The sequence below is a fragment of the Bubalus bubalis genome, chromosome 20 (genome assembly GCF_019923935.1).
Source record: "Bubalus bubalis isolate 160015118507 breed Murrah chromosome 20, NDDB_SH_1, whole genome shotgun sequence".
Classification (NCBI taxonomy): Eukaryota; Metazoa; Chordata; class Mammalia; order Artiodactyla; family Bovidae; genus Bubalus; species Bubalus bubalis.
In genome coordinates this window covers 36,897,280-36,910,036 of record NC_059176.1, presented here as the reverse complement: position 1 = coordinate 36,910,036, position 12,757 = coordinate 36,897,280, and the positions used below count along the sequence as shown (strand labels likewise).

General features: G+C 40.7%; 1 protein-coding gene and 1 non-coding gene across 4 annotated transcripts in view; both read left to right on the top strand.

The window, feature by feature from the left end:
* The window catches only part of LOC123330693 (proline-rich protein 36-like), a 37,440-nt gene that overhangs the window by 7,959 nt on the left and 16,724 nt on the right, over positions 1-12,757 (top strand). Inside the window, exon 2 of one of the 3 annotated variants that reach the window (XR_006546747.1) lies at positions 11,913-12,034. The exons of the other annotated variants lie outside the window; for them this stretch is intronic. The gene's annotated coding sequence lies outside the window, so the exon portion shown is untranslated. Of the gene's footprint in view, positions 1-11,912; positions 12,035-12,757 lie in introns of those variants that run through there. 3 annotated transcript variants of the gene reach the window in all.
* On the top strand, positions 12,043-12,149 carry LOC112581047. Its single transcript, XR_003105488.1, has one exon. It is a non-coding gene; the product is annotated as a U6 spliceosomal RNA (small nuclear RNA).

Here is a 12,757-nt window from a genome sequence, read left to right as displayed (position 1 = left end):
AAGGTTTTAATGGTAAGGACCTGGACATTAGTCTGGGATGCCATCAGGCCTCCTTGGTGCAACTCCACCCCGCCTCAGTGGTAGAGCCGGGAGGGACGAGGAAGGTGCCTGCGTCGGTAAGGGACAGACTAAGTCCGACCAGGGAAGGAAAGCTTCAGTGTAAAGTCTGCCTATACCCCCATCTAGAGCAGGGAGCGGAGAAGGCAATGACAACCCACTCCAGTACTCTTGCCTGGAAAATCCCATGGACGGAGGAGCCTGGTGGGCTGCAGTCCATGGGGTCGCTAAGAGTCAGGCACGACTGAGTGACTTCACTTTCACTTTTCACTTTCATGCATTGGAGAAGGCAATGGCAACCCACTCCCGTGTTCTTGCCTGGAGAATCCCAGGGACCGGGGAGCCTGGTGGGCTGCTGTCTCTGGGGTCGCACAGAGTCAGACATGACTGAAGCGACTTAGCAGCAGCAGAGCAGGGAGGAACGCCTCCAGTAGAAAGATGGCGCTGATCGCTTTTTTTCCTCTCTCACAGTTGGGAGCTAACAATTCCAGACTCGCTCCTTTGAACTGTATCCTGAAAAACTGGGATAGATTTGATCCCCAGGGCTTAAAGAAGACACGCTTGATCTTCCTGTGTGATACCATGGCCATGGTATCCATTGGAGGATGGCGAACGGTGACCGGTTGGAGGGTCTCTTAATTTTAACGCCGTTTTACAATTCAAGCGGTTCTGTAGAAAACAAGGGAAATGGGTAGAAGTAGCATATGTGTCCGAGAAGGCAATGGCGACCCCACTCCAGTACTCTTGCCTGGAAAATCCCATGGGCAGAGGAGCCTGGTAGGCCGCAGTCCATGGGGTCGCAAAGAATTGGACACGACTGGGAGACTTCACTTTCACTTTTCACTTTCATGCATTGGAAAAGGAGGTGGCAACCCATTCCAGTGTTCTTGCCTGGAGAATCCCAGGGACGGGGGAGCCTGGTGGGCTGCCATCTCTGGGGTCGCACAGAGTCGGACACGACTGAAGTGACTTAGCAGCAGCAGCAGCATATGTGTTGCCCTTTTTTCTCTCTGCAAGACATGCCAGATTTATGAACTCAGGGTATAGATTTAGGCATGAAACCTTCAGCTCCCTTCTGTCCTCCTACTTTGCCCCCATACCCGGGCTCCAAACTGACCAAACTGAAAGTCAGGAAACCTCCCCCCCACACCCCTGCCAGGAAAGGTTGCCTTGGTCTTGGTAAAAATCCAAACTGAGATTCAAATTGCCCAAGTAGAGGGCCAAAAAACCCCTGTCTCAGTACAACCTCAGATTACTCTGGTTTCAATAGAAACACAGGCAATCCAAGTAAGAGAAGATCCGACAGCAAAACTAAGGGTGATTAAATACAGGGTGAGATGGAGGACAGGAGACAAAGAGATAAAGAAAAACAGGTTTCTCCAATCTATCCCTGGGATCATATGTGCTGAACAGCCAGAGAGGCTGGGGAACAGCCACACCAGCTGTTGCTTATTCATGAAGCATCCACTGGGAGAAAAAAACCTGACACTTGTAGTTTGTTTCCTCCGTTTGGAGACCCCTGGACTTCCTGCCTGTTACCCTCTTACCACCCCATGGACTGCAGCATGCTAGGCTTCCCTGTCCATCACTGGCTCCGGGAGCTTGCTCAAACTCATGTCCATTGAGTCGACGATGTCATCCAACCATTTTATCCTCTTGTCACCCCCTTCTCCTCCTGCCCTCAATCTTTCCCAGCATCAGGGTCTTTTCCAGAGTTGGCTCTTCTCATCAGGTGGCCAAAGTAATAGAGCTTCAGCATCAGTCCTTTCAATGAATACTCAGGGTTGCTTTCCTTTAGGCTTGACTGGTTTGATCTTCTTGCTGTCCAAGGGACTCTCAAGTCTTTTCCAATACCACAGTTTGAAGGCATCAGTTTTTTGGTGCTCAGCCTTCTTTATGGTCCAACTCAGGGCTCTTCCAAGGTACTTCTACCCCTCAGTGGTCCAAGGGCATGCAGTCCTTTCAATGAATATTCAGAGTTGATTTCCTTTAGGCTTGATACTTTTGATCTCTTTGCTGTCCAAGGGACTCTCGAGTGTCTTCACCAGTACCACAGTTTGAAAGTGTAAATTCTTCAGTGCTCAGCCTTTTTTATGGTCCAGCACTCACATCTGTACATAACTAGTGGAATGTAGTTGCTATGGGACTTGGTTAATTCCAGAGATTTTTGTTTAAATCCTGTCTTCCAATGCTCATTTCTCAGCCATTTATGAGTCTGCTTGTGTTGACTGGTTTTTCTCTTAATTTTAGAATACATTTTCTTGCTGCTTCATATATTTAGTAAATATTTCTTTATATGCTGGACTTGGAACATACACTGTAGAGATTTGGCTTGTGTTATCTCACTCTAAATGTGTTGAGTTTTGTTCTGGTCAGCAGTTAAATTACTAATGAATTAACTTGATCATGTATGTCATGGCTTGGCTTTAGGTTTTGTTTTTCTATTTTGTCCTTATTCCTAGGGAATCTTTCTTACTCCCAAAGCATAGCCTTCAAGTCTTTCATGTCAGTTTATGGGAATGTCCTTCCTTGATACTTTCAGAAAGTAGTTATATGATCTCCACCTAATTTACTGTAGCAAATGTTATGTCCAGGCTTCAGGGAGTCATTCTAGCAGGATGTTGGAGCTCCAGATGTTGACAGATATTAAATTCACGGGAGAGTGCCCCCAGGTAAATAAATTCTCATGTCTTCTCTTATACTTCCTCTCCCAGATTCTTCCAGTACATAATAGCCCCTGCAACTCTTTTGGTAAATAAATGGTTTCATCCGGAGCAGGACTGTACTTTTGATCTTGGGCTGTGATGAGGACTAACTATAGGTATTGGTCTGGTGGCAATGTGGGGCAGCAAAGAGGAGGGGACACATTATCATTCTGTAAGGGAAGATTCTACCTCGGGGAAGTTCTTCGCCTCGTCTCCAGGCAGCAGGAGGCTGCTCTGCTCACTAAGGCTTGAGATGAGGGGTTTTTAGAGCCTAGCCTGTTCAGGGAAAACTGGAGGTGCAAGTTTCTTGAGTGTATCCATTCAAATTTTCCCATAGCAGCCATCTGAATCCCATTACTTTTCTATCAGGGACACTGCCTTTAGGATAGGAGATCAATTATGGTTGAGCATACAGCCTCCTTTGCAGTTCTGCCACCCTTATGATTCAATTCTGTGTCTGATTTTCTGCCCATTCTACTCTCCAGGGGCAAGAGAACAGGGTTTTGAGGAGCCACCATACCATTTTCCACAGTGGCTGTACCACTTTACATTCCCGCAGTGCACAAGGACTCCAACTTATTCACATCCTAAAAGGGAACTCTCCTACATTGTCAGCGGAAACTGCAAATCGGTGCAGCCACTGTGGAAAACAGTATAGAGTTTGCTTAAAAAAAAGACTAAAAGAAGAGTTGCCATGTGATCCATCAGCCCCACTCCTGGACATATATCCAGAAAAAAAATTAACTTGAAAAGATGCATGCACCCCAGAGTTCACAGCAGCACTATTTACAATGGCCAAAACGTGGAAGCAACCTAAATGTCCATCAACAGATGAACAGGTAAAGAAGATATGGTGTATACAGGTGATAGAATACTGCTGCTACTGCTAAGTCACTTCAGTCGTGTCCGACTCTGTGCGACCCCAGAGATGGCAGCCCACCAGGCTCCCCGGTCCCTGGGATTCTCCAGGCAAGAACACTGGAGTGGGTTGCCATTTCCTTCTCCAATGCATGAAAGGGAAAATTGAAAGTGAAGTCACTCAGTCGTGTCCGACTCTTAGCGACCCCATAGACTGCAGCCTACCAGGCTCCTCCATCCATGGGATTTTCCAGGCAAGAGTACTGGAGTGGGGTGCCATTGCCTTCTCCATACTCACCATGAAAAAGAAATAATGCCATTTGCAACAACATGGATGGACCTAGAGGTATCATAGTAAGTGAAGCAAGTCAGAAAGAGAAAGACAAATGGCATATGATATTACTGATAGTGGAATCTAAAATATGATACAAATGAACTTATTTACAAAACAAACAGGTTCATAAACATAGAAAGCAAACTTACGTGGGTAGGGATAAATTAGGAGTTTGGGATTAGCAGATCAAACTACTGTATATAAAATAGATAAACAACACCGTGCTGCACTACCGTACTGCTCTATTCCCTGCTGGAGAGCACAGGGAACTGGATTCAGCATCCTCTAATAAGCCATAATGGAAAAGAGTATATATGTACATATAACTGAATTACTTTGCTGTACATCAGAAACTAACACAGCTTTGTAAATCTACTTCAGTAAAAAAAAAAATTCCCCACATCCTTGCCAATGCTTGCTGTATTGGGGGTTTTGTTTGTTTGTTTTTTAATAACAGCCACCCTAATGGGTGTGAGTTATCTTATTATAGTTTTGATTTGTGTTTCACTAATGATTAGTGAGGTTGAGTATCTTTCATATGCTTGTTGGCCAATTGCATATGTTCTTTGGAGAAATTTCTATTCAGTTCCTTTGCCTATTTCTGAATCTGTTTTTTTGTTGAGTTTGGGGAGTTTTCTATATATTCTGGATATTAATCCCTTATCAGGTAAATGATTTGCAGATATTTTCTCCTATTCTGTGGCTTTTGCATTTTCACTCTGTGGATAGTGTCTTCCGACATTTTACATTTTCATGAATTTCAACTTGCCTATTTTTTCTTTTTTTAAACTTGTACCATTGTACCATCTAAGAAATCATTGTCAAATCCAGTGCTGTGAAACTTCTGTGTTGTCTTTAAGAATTTATTGCATTAGGTCTTACATTTCTGTCTTTGATCTATTTTTAACTATTTTTATATGATGTTAGATAAGCATCTAACTTCATTCATTTGTATATGGATATCTAATTTTCTCAGCACCATTTGTTGAAAAGACTATCCTTTCCCCATTGAGTAATCTTGGCACCCTTTTAAAAATCATTTTACCATGCAAGGGTTTATTTCTGGGTTTTCTATTCTATTCGAGTCATCTAAATGTCTGTCTCTATGCCAGTACTACCCTGTTTTGATTACTGTAGCTTTATAGTAGGTTTTTAAATCAGAATGTGAGTACTCCAACTTTGTTCTTTTTAAAGATTGTTTTGGTTATTTGGGGGTCCCTTGAGATTCCATATGAATTTTAGGATGGGATTTTCTTTCTTTCTTTTTTTTTATTTACTTATTTTATTTAGGCTGCACTGGGTCTTCACTTTGGTACTCGGGCTTTGTTGCCCTGTGGCATATGGGATCTTAGTTCCCTGACCAGAGATTGAACCTTCATTCCCTGAATTGGAAGGCAGGGTCTTAACCACTGGACCATGAAGGAAACCCCAGGATGGGATTTTCTATCTCGGCAAAAAAAGTCATTGAAATTTTTGATAGGGATTGCATTGAATCTATAGATCACTTTGGGTAGTATTGACATTTTAACAATATGAAGTCTTCCAATCCATAAATATGGAATGTATTTTTATTTATATCTCTGTAATTTCTTTCAACAATGTTTTGTATGTTTTACTGTACAAATCTTTCACCTTCTTGGTTAAATCAATTTCTAAGTATTTTATTCTTTTCGATGCCACTGTAAATGGAATTGCTTTTATGATTTTCTTTTCAGATCACTCATTGCATATAGAAATGCAACTGATTTTGTGCATTGACTTAGTATCCCGCTACTTTGCTGAATTCATTTATTAGTTCTACCAGATTTTTTGTGGAATCTTTATGATTTTAAACTTATAAGGTTATCTAGAAATAGAGATAATGGTACTGCTTTCTTTCCAACTTGGATGCCTTTTATTTTTTACTTTATTTTTCTTGCATAAAAAAAAATGTCTTGGCTGTGCCGCTTGGGATGGGGGAACTTAGTTCTCTGGGCAGGGGTTGAAACTGTACCCCCTGCGGTGGAAGCTCCGAGTCTTAACCACTGGACTGCCAGGGAAGTCTTTTGTTTCTTTTTCTTGCTAAACTGCTCTGCCTAGAACTTCTAGTACTATGTTGAATAGAAGTAGTGAAAGTGGTCATCCTTGCCTTTCTATTCCCATTTTGTTGAGTGTTTTTATTATGAAAGCATTTTATTATCAACTTTGTCAAATGCTTTTTATTTTTGCATCAATGAAAATGATTGTGTGGTTTTTCTCCCTTCATTCTGTTGATGTGGCTTAATGATTGATTTTTCCTATGTTGAATCATCCTTGACTTCCATGAATAAACCCTGTGGGGTCTTGGTGTATAATTCTTTCAATATGCTGCTGAATTCTATTTTGTTGTGGATTTTTGCATCAATGTTCATAAGCAACACCACTTCTGGGTCTGTGGTTTTCTTATAGTGTCTTTTTTATCAGGGTAATGCTGGCCTCAGAATGAGTTAGGAAGTATCCGTCCTGTTCAATTTTTTTTTTAATTTGAGGAAGATTGGTATTAGTTCTTTACACACTTGGGAACATTCACCAGTGAGTCCATCAGGTCCAGGGCTTTTCTTTGTTAATAGACTTTTGATTCCTTATTCAATCCCCTTAATATTTGTAGGCCTGTTCAGATTTTTAAGTTTCTTAATGATTTAATCTTGGTAGATTTTGTGTTTTAGGAAATTTTCCATTTCATCTAGGTTATCCAATTTATTGGCGTACAATTGTCCATAGTACCGTTATAACCCTTATTTCTGTAGAGTTAGTAATGTCACCACTTTCATTTCCGATTTTAGTAATCTGAGTCTTTTTTTTTTTATTAGTCTGCTAGCTAAAGTTTTGTCAATTTTGTTGATTATTCTGAGGAATCAATTTTTTTGGTCTCACTGATTTTTCTGTATTGCTTTTCTAATCTGTATTTCAGCTATTTCCGCTTCACCTTTATTTTTCTTTTCCTTCTGTTTGTTCTTTTTCTAGTTTCTTACACTGTAAAGTTAGCTTATTGATTTGAGATCATTCTTGTTTTGTTTGGTTTGTTTTTGTTTGTTTGTTTGTTTGGCCATGCTGCATGTGGGATTATAATTCCCTGACCAGAGATCAAACACTCGCCCCCTATCCTGGAAGCTTGGAGTCTTAACTATTGGACCACCAGAGAAGTCTCCCTCTTTGTTTTCTAATGTAAGCAATTATAGCTATAAATTCCCCACTTTGTACCCATTTTTGCTGAGTCCTGTAAGTGTTGGTTATTGTTTTTTTTCTTAATATGTATATTTTTTGAAGTATAGTTGACTTACAATGTTTCGGGTGTACAGCATAGTGATTCAGTTATATATACACACATATATTATTTTTCAAATTGTTTTCCATTATAGGTTATTACAAAATCTTGACTGTAGTTCCCTGTGCTATACAGTAAACCTTTGTTGCTTGTTGCATATCTATTTTTTAAATTAGAAATCTATCATGATAAATGTGGGTTGTTGTGTTTTCATATTCATTTGACTAAGTATTTTCTAAAAAATTAGAATGGAATGGAAAACCTGATTTCTTCTTTGATCCATTGCTTGCTTAAAAGTGTGTTGTTTAATTCCTACAATTTTGTGAATTTTCCAGTTTTCTTTATATTTTTGATTTCTAACTTCATCCCATTTTTGGTCAGAGAAGATACATTGTATGATATCTTTTAGAGCCTGCTGCTGCTGCTAAGTCGCTTCAGTCGTGTCTGACTCTGTGCGACCCCATAGACGGCAGCCCACCAGGCTCCCCCGTCCCTGGAATTCTCCAGGCAAGAACACTGGAGTGGGTTGCCGTTTCCTTCTCCAATGCATGAAAGTGAAAAGTGAAAGTGAAGTTGCTCAGTTGTGTCCGACTCTTCGCGACCCCATGGACTGCAGCCTACCAGGCTCCTCCATCCATGGGATTTTCCAGGCAAGAGTACTGGAGTGGGGTGCCATTGCCTTCTCCACTTTTACAGCCTGATGCTGCTGCTGCTAAGTCGCTTCAGTCGTGTCCGACTCTGTGCGACCCCATAGACGGCAGCCCACCAGGCTCCCTCGTCCCTGGGATTCTCCAGGCAAGAACACTAGAGTGGGTTGCCATTTCCTTCTCCAATACATGAAAGTGAAAAGTCAAAGTGAAGTCGCTCAGTCGTGTCTGACTCGTAGCGACCCCATGGACTGCAGCCTACCAGGCTCTTCCATCCATGGGATTTTCCAGGCAAGACTACTGGAGTGGCTTGCCATTGCTTTCTCCTTTAGAGCCCACTGAGACTTAATTTTTGCCCTAGCATATGATCTATCCTGCAAAATATCTCATATGCACTTGAAAAGAATGTGTATGCTGTTGTTCGGTGGAGTGTTCAGCTACACCAGGTTGAACACTGGGTTGTTTTACTGTGTTGTTTAAACCCTTGATTTCTTTACTTATCCTCTGTCTGGTTGCTCTATTACTCAGAGGTATTGAGGTTTCCAACTCTTATTGTAGAACTGTCTATTTTGCCCTTTAGTTCTGACAGTTTTGCTTCACATATTTGACTTGTCATCAGGTGCATAAATTTTATAATTGTTATGTATTTTTCTGTATTGAACATTTTATTAATATATAATGTTGTTCTTTGTCTCTTGTAAACTGCTTGATTTAAAGTCTATTTTGCCTGATATTAGTATAGCCAGTCTTGCTCTCTTTGGTTTACGATTCACAGGGAGTGTCTTTTTCTATCCTTTCACTTTCAACCTGTTTGTGTCTTTGATTCTTAAGTGAGTCTCTTATAGACAGTATATAGTTGGGCCACGTACTTTTTCCCTTCTTCCATCCTGTCTTTTGACTGGAGAACTTAATCTACTTACATTTGAAGTAATTACTGGTAAGGAGGGACTTATTTCTGTCATTGTATTATTTGTTTTCTATAAGTTTTTTTGTCTCTCATTTCCTGCATTCCTCTTTTCAGTCAACTTTTTTTGTGGTGAAATGTTTAAATTCCTTTCTCATTATCTTTTGTGTATATTCTTTAGCTATTTTCTTTGTAACTACCATGGGGATTATATTTAACATCTTAAAGTTATAACACTCTAGCTTAAATTTACACAAGTTTAACCTCAATAATCTGGAATCAAAATAGCTGGGAGAAATATCAATAACCTCAGATATGCAGATAACACCACCCTTATGGCAGAAAGTGAAGAAGAACTAAAGAGTCTCTTGATGAAAGTGAAAGAGGAGACTGAAAAAGTTGGCTTAAAACTCAACATTCTGAAAACTAAGATCAAGGCATTCAGTCCCATCACTTCATGGCAAATAGATGGGTAAACAGTGGAAACAGTGGCAGACTTTATTTTGGGGGGCTCCAAAATCACTGCAGATGGTGACTGCAGCCATGAAATTAAAGGACACTTACTCCTTGGAAGGAAAGTTATGACCAACCGATACTGCATACTAAAAAGCAGAGACATTACTTTGCCAACAAAGGTCCATTTAGTCAAGGCTATGGTTTTTCCAGTAGTCATGTATGGATGTGAGAATTGGACTATAAAGAAAGCCGATCTCCAAAGAATTGATGCTTTTGAACTGTGGTGTTGGAGAAGACTCTTGAGAGTCCCTGGACTGTAAGGAGATCCAACCAGTCCATTCTGAAGGAGATCAGTCCTGAGTGTTCATTGGAAGGATTGATGTTGAAGCTGAAACTCCAATACTTTGGCCACCTGATTTGAAGAGCTGACTCATTTGAAAAGACCCTGATGCTGGGAAAGATTGAAGGTGGGAGGAGAAGGGGACAACAGAGAATGAGATGGTTGGATGGCATCAGCGACTCAATGGACATGAGTTTGGGTAAACTCTGGGAGTTGATGATAGACAGGGAGGCCTGGCAAGCTGCAGTCCATGGGGTCAGAAAGAGTCAGACACGACTGAGTGACTGAACTGAACTCAACCTCAATAACATGCAGAATCTCTGTTATTTTACAGTTCTGTCCTAACTCTTTTAGTTTTTGTCACAAAATGAATCTGTATACATCGTGTTGTTGTTCAGTTACTCAGTCGTGTCTGATTCTCTGTGACCCCATGGACTGCAGCATGCCAGGCTTCCCTGTCCTTCACTATCTCCTGGAGTTTGCTCAAACTCACGTCCATTGAGTCAGTGATGCCCTCCAACCATCTCATCTTCTGTCGTCCCCTTCTCTTCCTGCCTTCAATCTTTCCCAGCATCAGGGTCTTCTCTAATGAGTCAGCTCTTTGCATCAGGTGGCCAAAGTATTGGAGCTTCAGCATCAGTCTTTCCAATGAATATTCAGGATTGATTGTCTTTAGGATTGACTGGTTTGATCTCCTTGCAGTCCAAGGGACTCCCAAAAGTCTTCTCCAGCACCAGAGTTCAAAAGAATCAATCCTTCAGTGCTCAGCCCCTAAGAATAAAGCTAATAATTCTCTTAAATGCATTAGTTTCTTAAATCATGTAGAAAACAAAAAGTATAGCTGCAAACCACTGTTACAATAATACTAGGTTTTATAATTGCCTATATATTTACTTATGGGCTTTCCAGGTAGCTCAGATAGTAAAGAATCCACCTGCAATGCAGGAGACCTGGGTTCGATCTCTGGGTCAGGAAGATTCCCTGGAGAAGGCAATGGCAACCCACTCCAGTATTCTTGCCTGGGAAATCCCATGGACAGAGGAGCCCAGTAGGGTATAGTCCATGGGGTCACAAGAGTCAGACACAACTTAGCGACTAAACCACCACCACCATATATTTACTTACATTATGATCTTTATTTGTATGGCTTTGAGTTACTGTCTAGTTTCCTTTCATTTCACCTTGCAGGACTCTCTCGAGCATTTCTTGATCAGGACAGGTCTAGTGGTCACAAACTCCCTCTGCTTTTGTTTATCTGGGAATGTCTTGATTTCTTGCCTCCCCCTCCCTTTTTTTGCTTTCTTATTTTTGCTGTACTATGCAGCTTATAGGATTTCAGTTCCCTAACCAGGGACTGAACCCAGACCATGCTAGTGAAAGCGTGGGATCCTAACCACTAGGCTACCAGGGGACTTCCTCTCCCTCCCCCTTTTTTTTTTTTTTTTCAGCTCTATCAGAATTATCTCCCTCCCTTTTTAAGTACCATTTTTGTGGACATAGGATTTTTCATTGACAGTTTGCCTTTTTCTTTGAGTATAACAGCCCACTGTCTTCTTTGGCTCCAAATCTTCTGAAGAAAAATCCGTAGATAATCTTTTGGAGGATCCCATGTTGATAATTAGTAAAGATGAGTAGTAGGATTATTATATTATTTTCTTCTATGTAGATAGAAAATTTTCATTAAAGCAGGGTAAAAATATTCACTTAGATGCACATGTGGGTGAATTGGCAAACAAATCTTTCTGTACATCTACCTATCTAATCTTTATTCCCAATTGCAATCTGACCTCCGCCTGAAAGTACTTCTTATGCCTGCTAGTGACAAATTCAGTTTTTATTTTTCTACAAGTATCTTCTATTGAGTCCTGCACCAAGGCCATGGAAGTGGAGCTCAGAACCGAGGTTACCTCCAAAGCTGACTGAGCCCCTCTGTAACCATTGCCAAAAGCCCCCCGATCATCACCAGGTTTCCTGACCCATATTAGGCAAAAATGCCCACCCCAGTTCTCACCCTATAGCACCCTAACCAATTACCTAATGCCAATTTCCCAGCAGGAATTTTCTTTGCCCTGAGGCTATTAAAAACTGGCTACTAGCCCACAGAAATGGTCGACTTTCCCAGGTCTGTCAGGAGGTTGGAGTGCTGTGCACCTTCATTATCTCTGCTCCTTGCTTTTAATAAACTCACTCCCTTCTGAAATACTCTGTGTCTGGAAATTGTTTTCCAACCTGTGCTCAGACTGCCTCAATATCTTCTTTCCTTGTCTCCTTTTCTGACATACATTTTTGCTATGTCTTGAACTTGACACTGCAGCCATTTTCTTTTAGCTCACTGAAGGTCATGGATGGTCTTCTGTTTCCAGCTGTTTCTGTTGAGAAGTCAGATTTCAACCTAATTCTTGCTCCTTTGAAGGCAAGTTGACTTTTCCCCTCAAATTCTGTTAAGATTTTAAAAAAAGTGCTTGCTTCGGCAGCACATATACTAAGATTGGAACGATACAGAGAAGATTAGCATGGCCCCTGCACAAGGATGACACGCAAATTCATGAAGCGTTCCATATTTTTAGAAAACCCTAAAGACTCCACCAGAAAATTACTATAACTAATCAATGACTATAGTAAAGTTGCAGGATATAAAATCAATACACAGAAATCCCTTGCATTCCTATACACTAATAATGAGAAAACAGAAAGAGAAATTAAGGAAACAATTCCATTCACCATTGCAATGGAAAGAATAAAATACTTAGGAATATATCTACCTAAAGAAACTAAAGACCTATATATAGAAAACTATAAAACACTGGTGAAAGAAATCAAAGAGGACACTAACAGATGGAGAAATATACCATGTTCATGGATTGGAAGAATCAATATAGTGAAAATGAGTATACTACCCAAAGCAATTTATAGATTCAATGCAATCCCTATCAAGCTACCAACAGTATTCTTCACAGAGCTAGAACAAATAATTTCCCAATTTATATGGAAATACAAAAAACCTCGAATAGCCAAAGCGATCTTGAGAAAGAAGAATGGAACTGGAGGAATCAACCTACCTGACTTCAGGCTCTACTACAAAGCCACAGTTATCAAGACAGTATGGTACTGGCACAAAGACAGAAATATAGATCAATGGAACAAAATAGAAAGCCCAGAGATAAATCCACGCA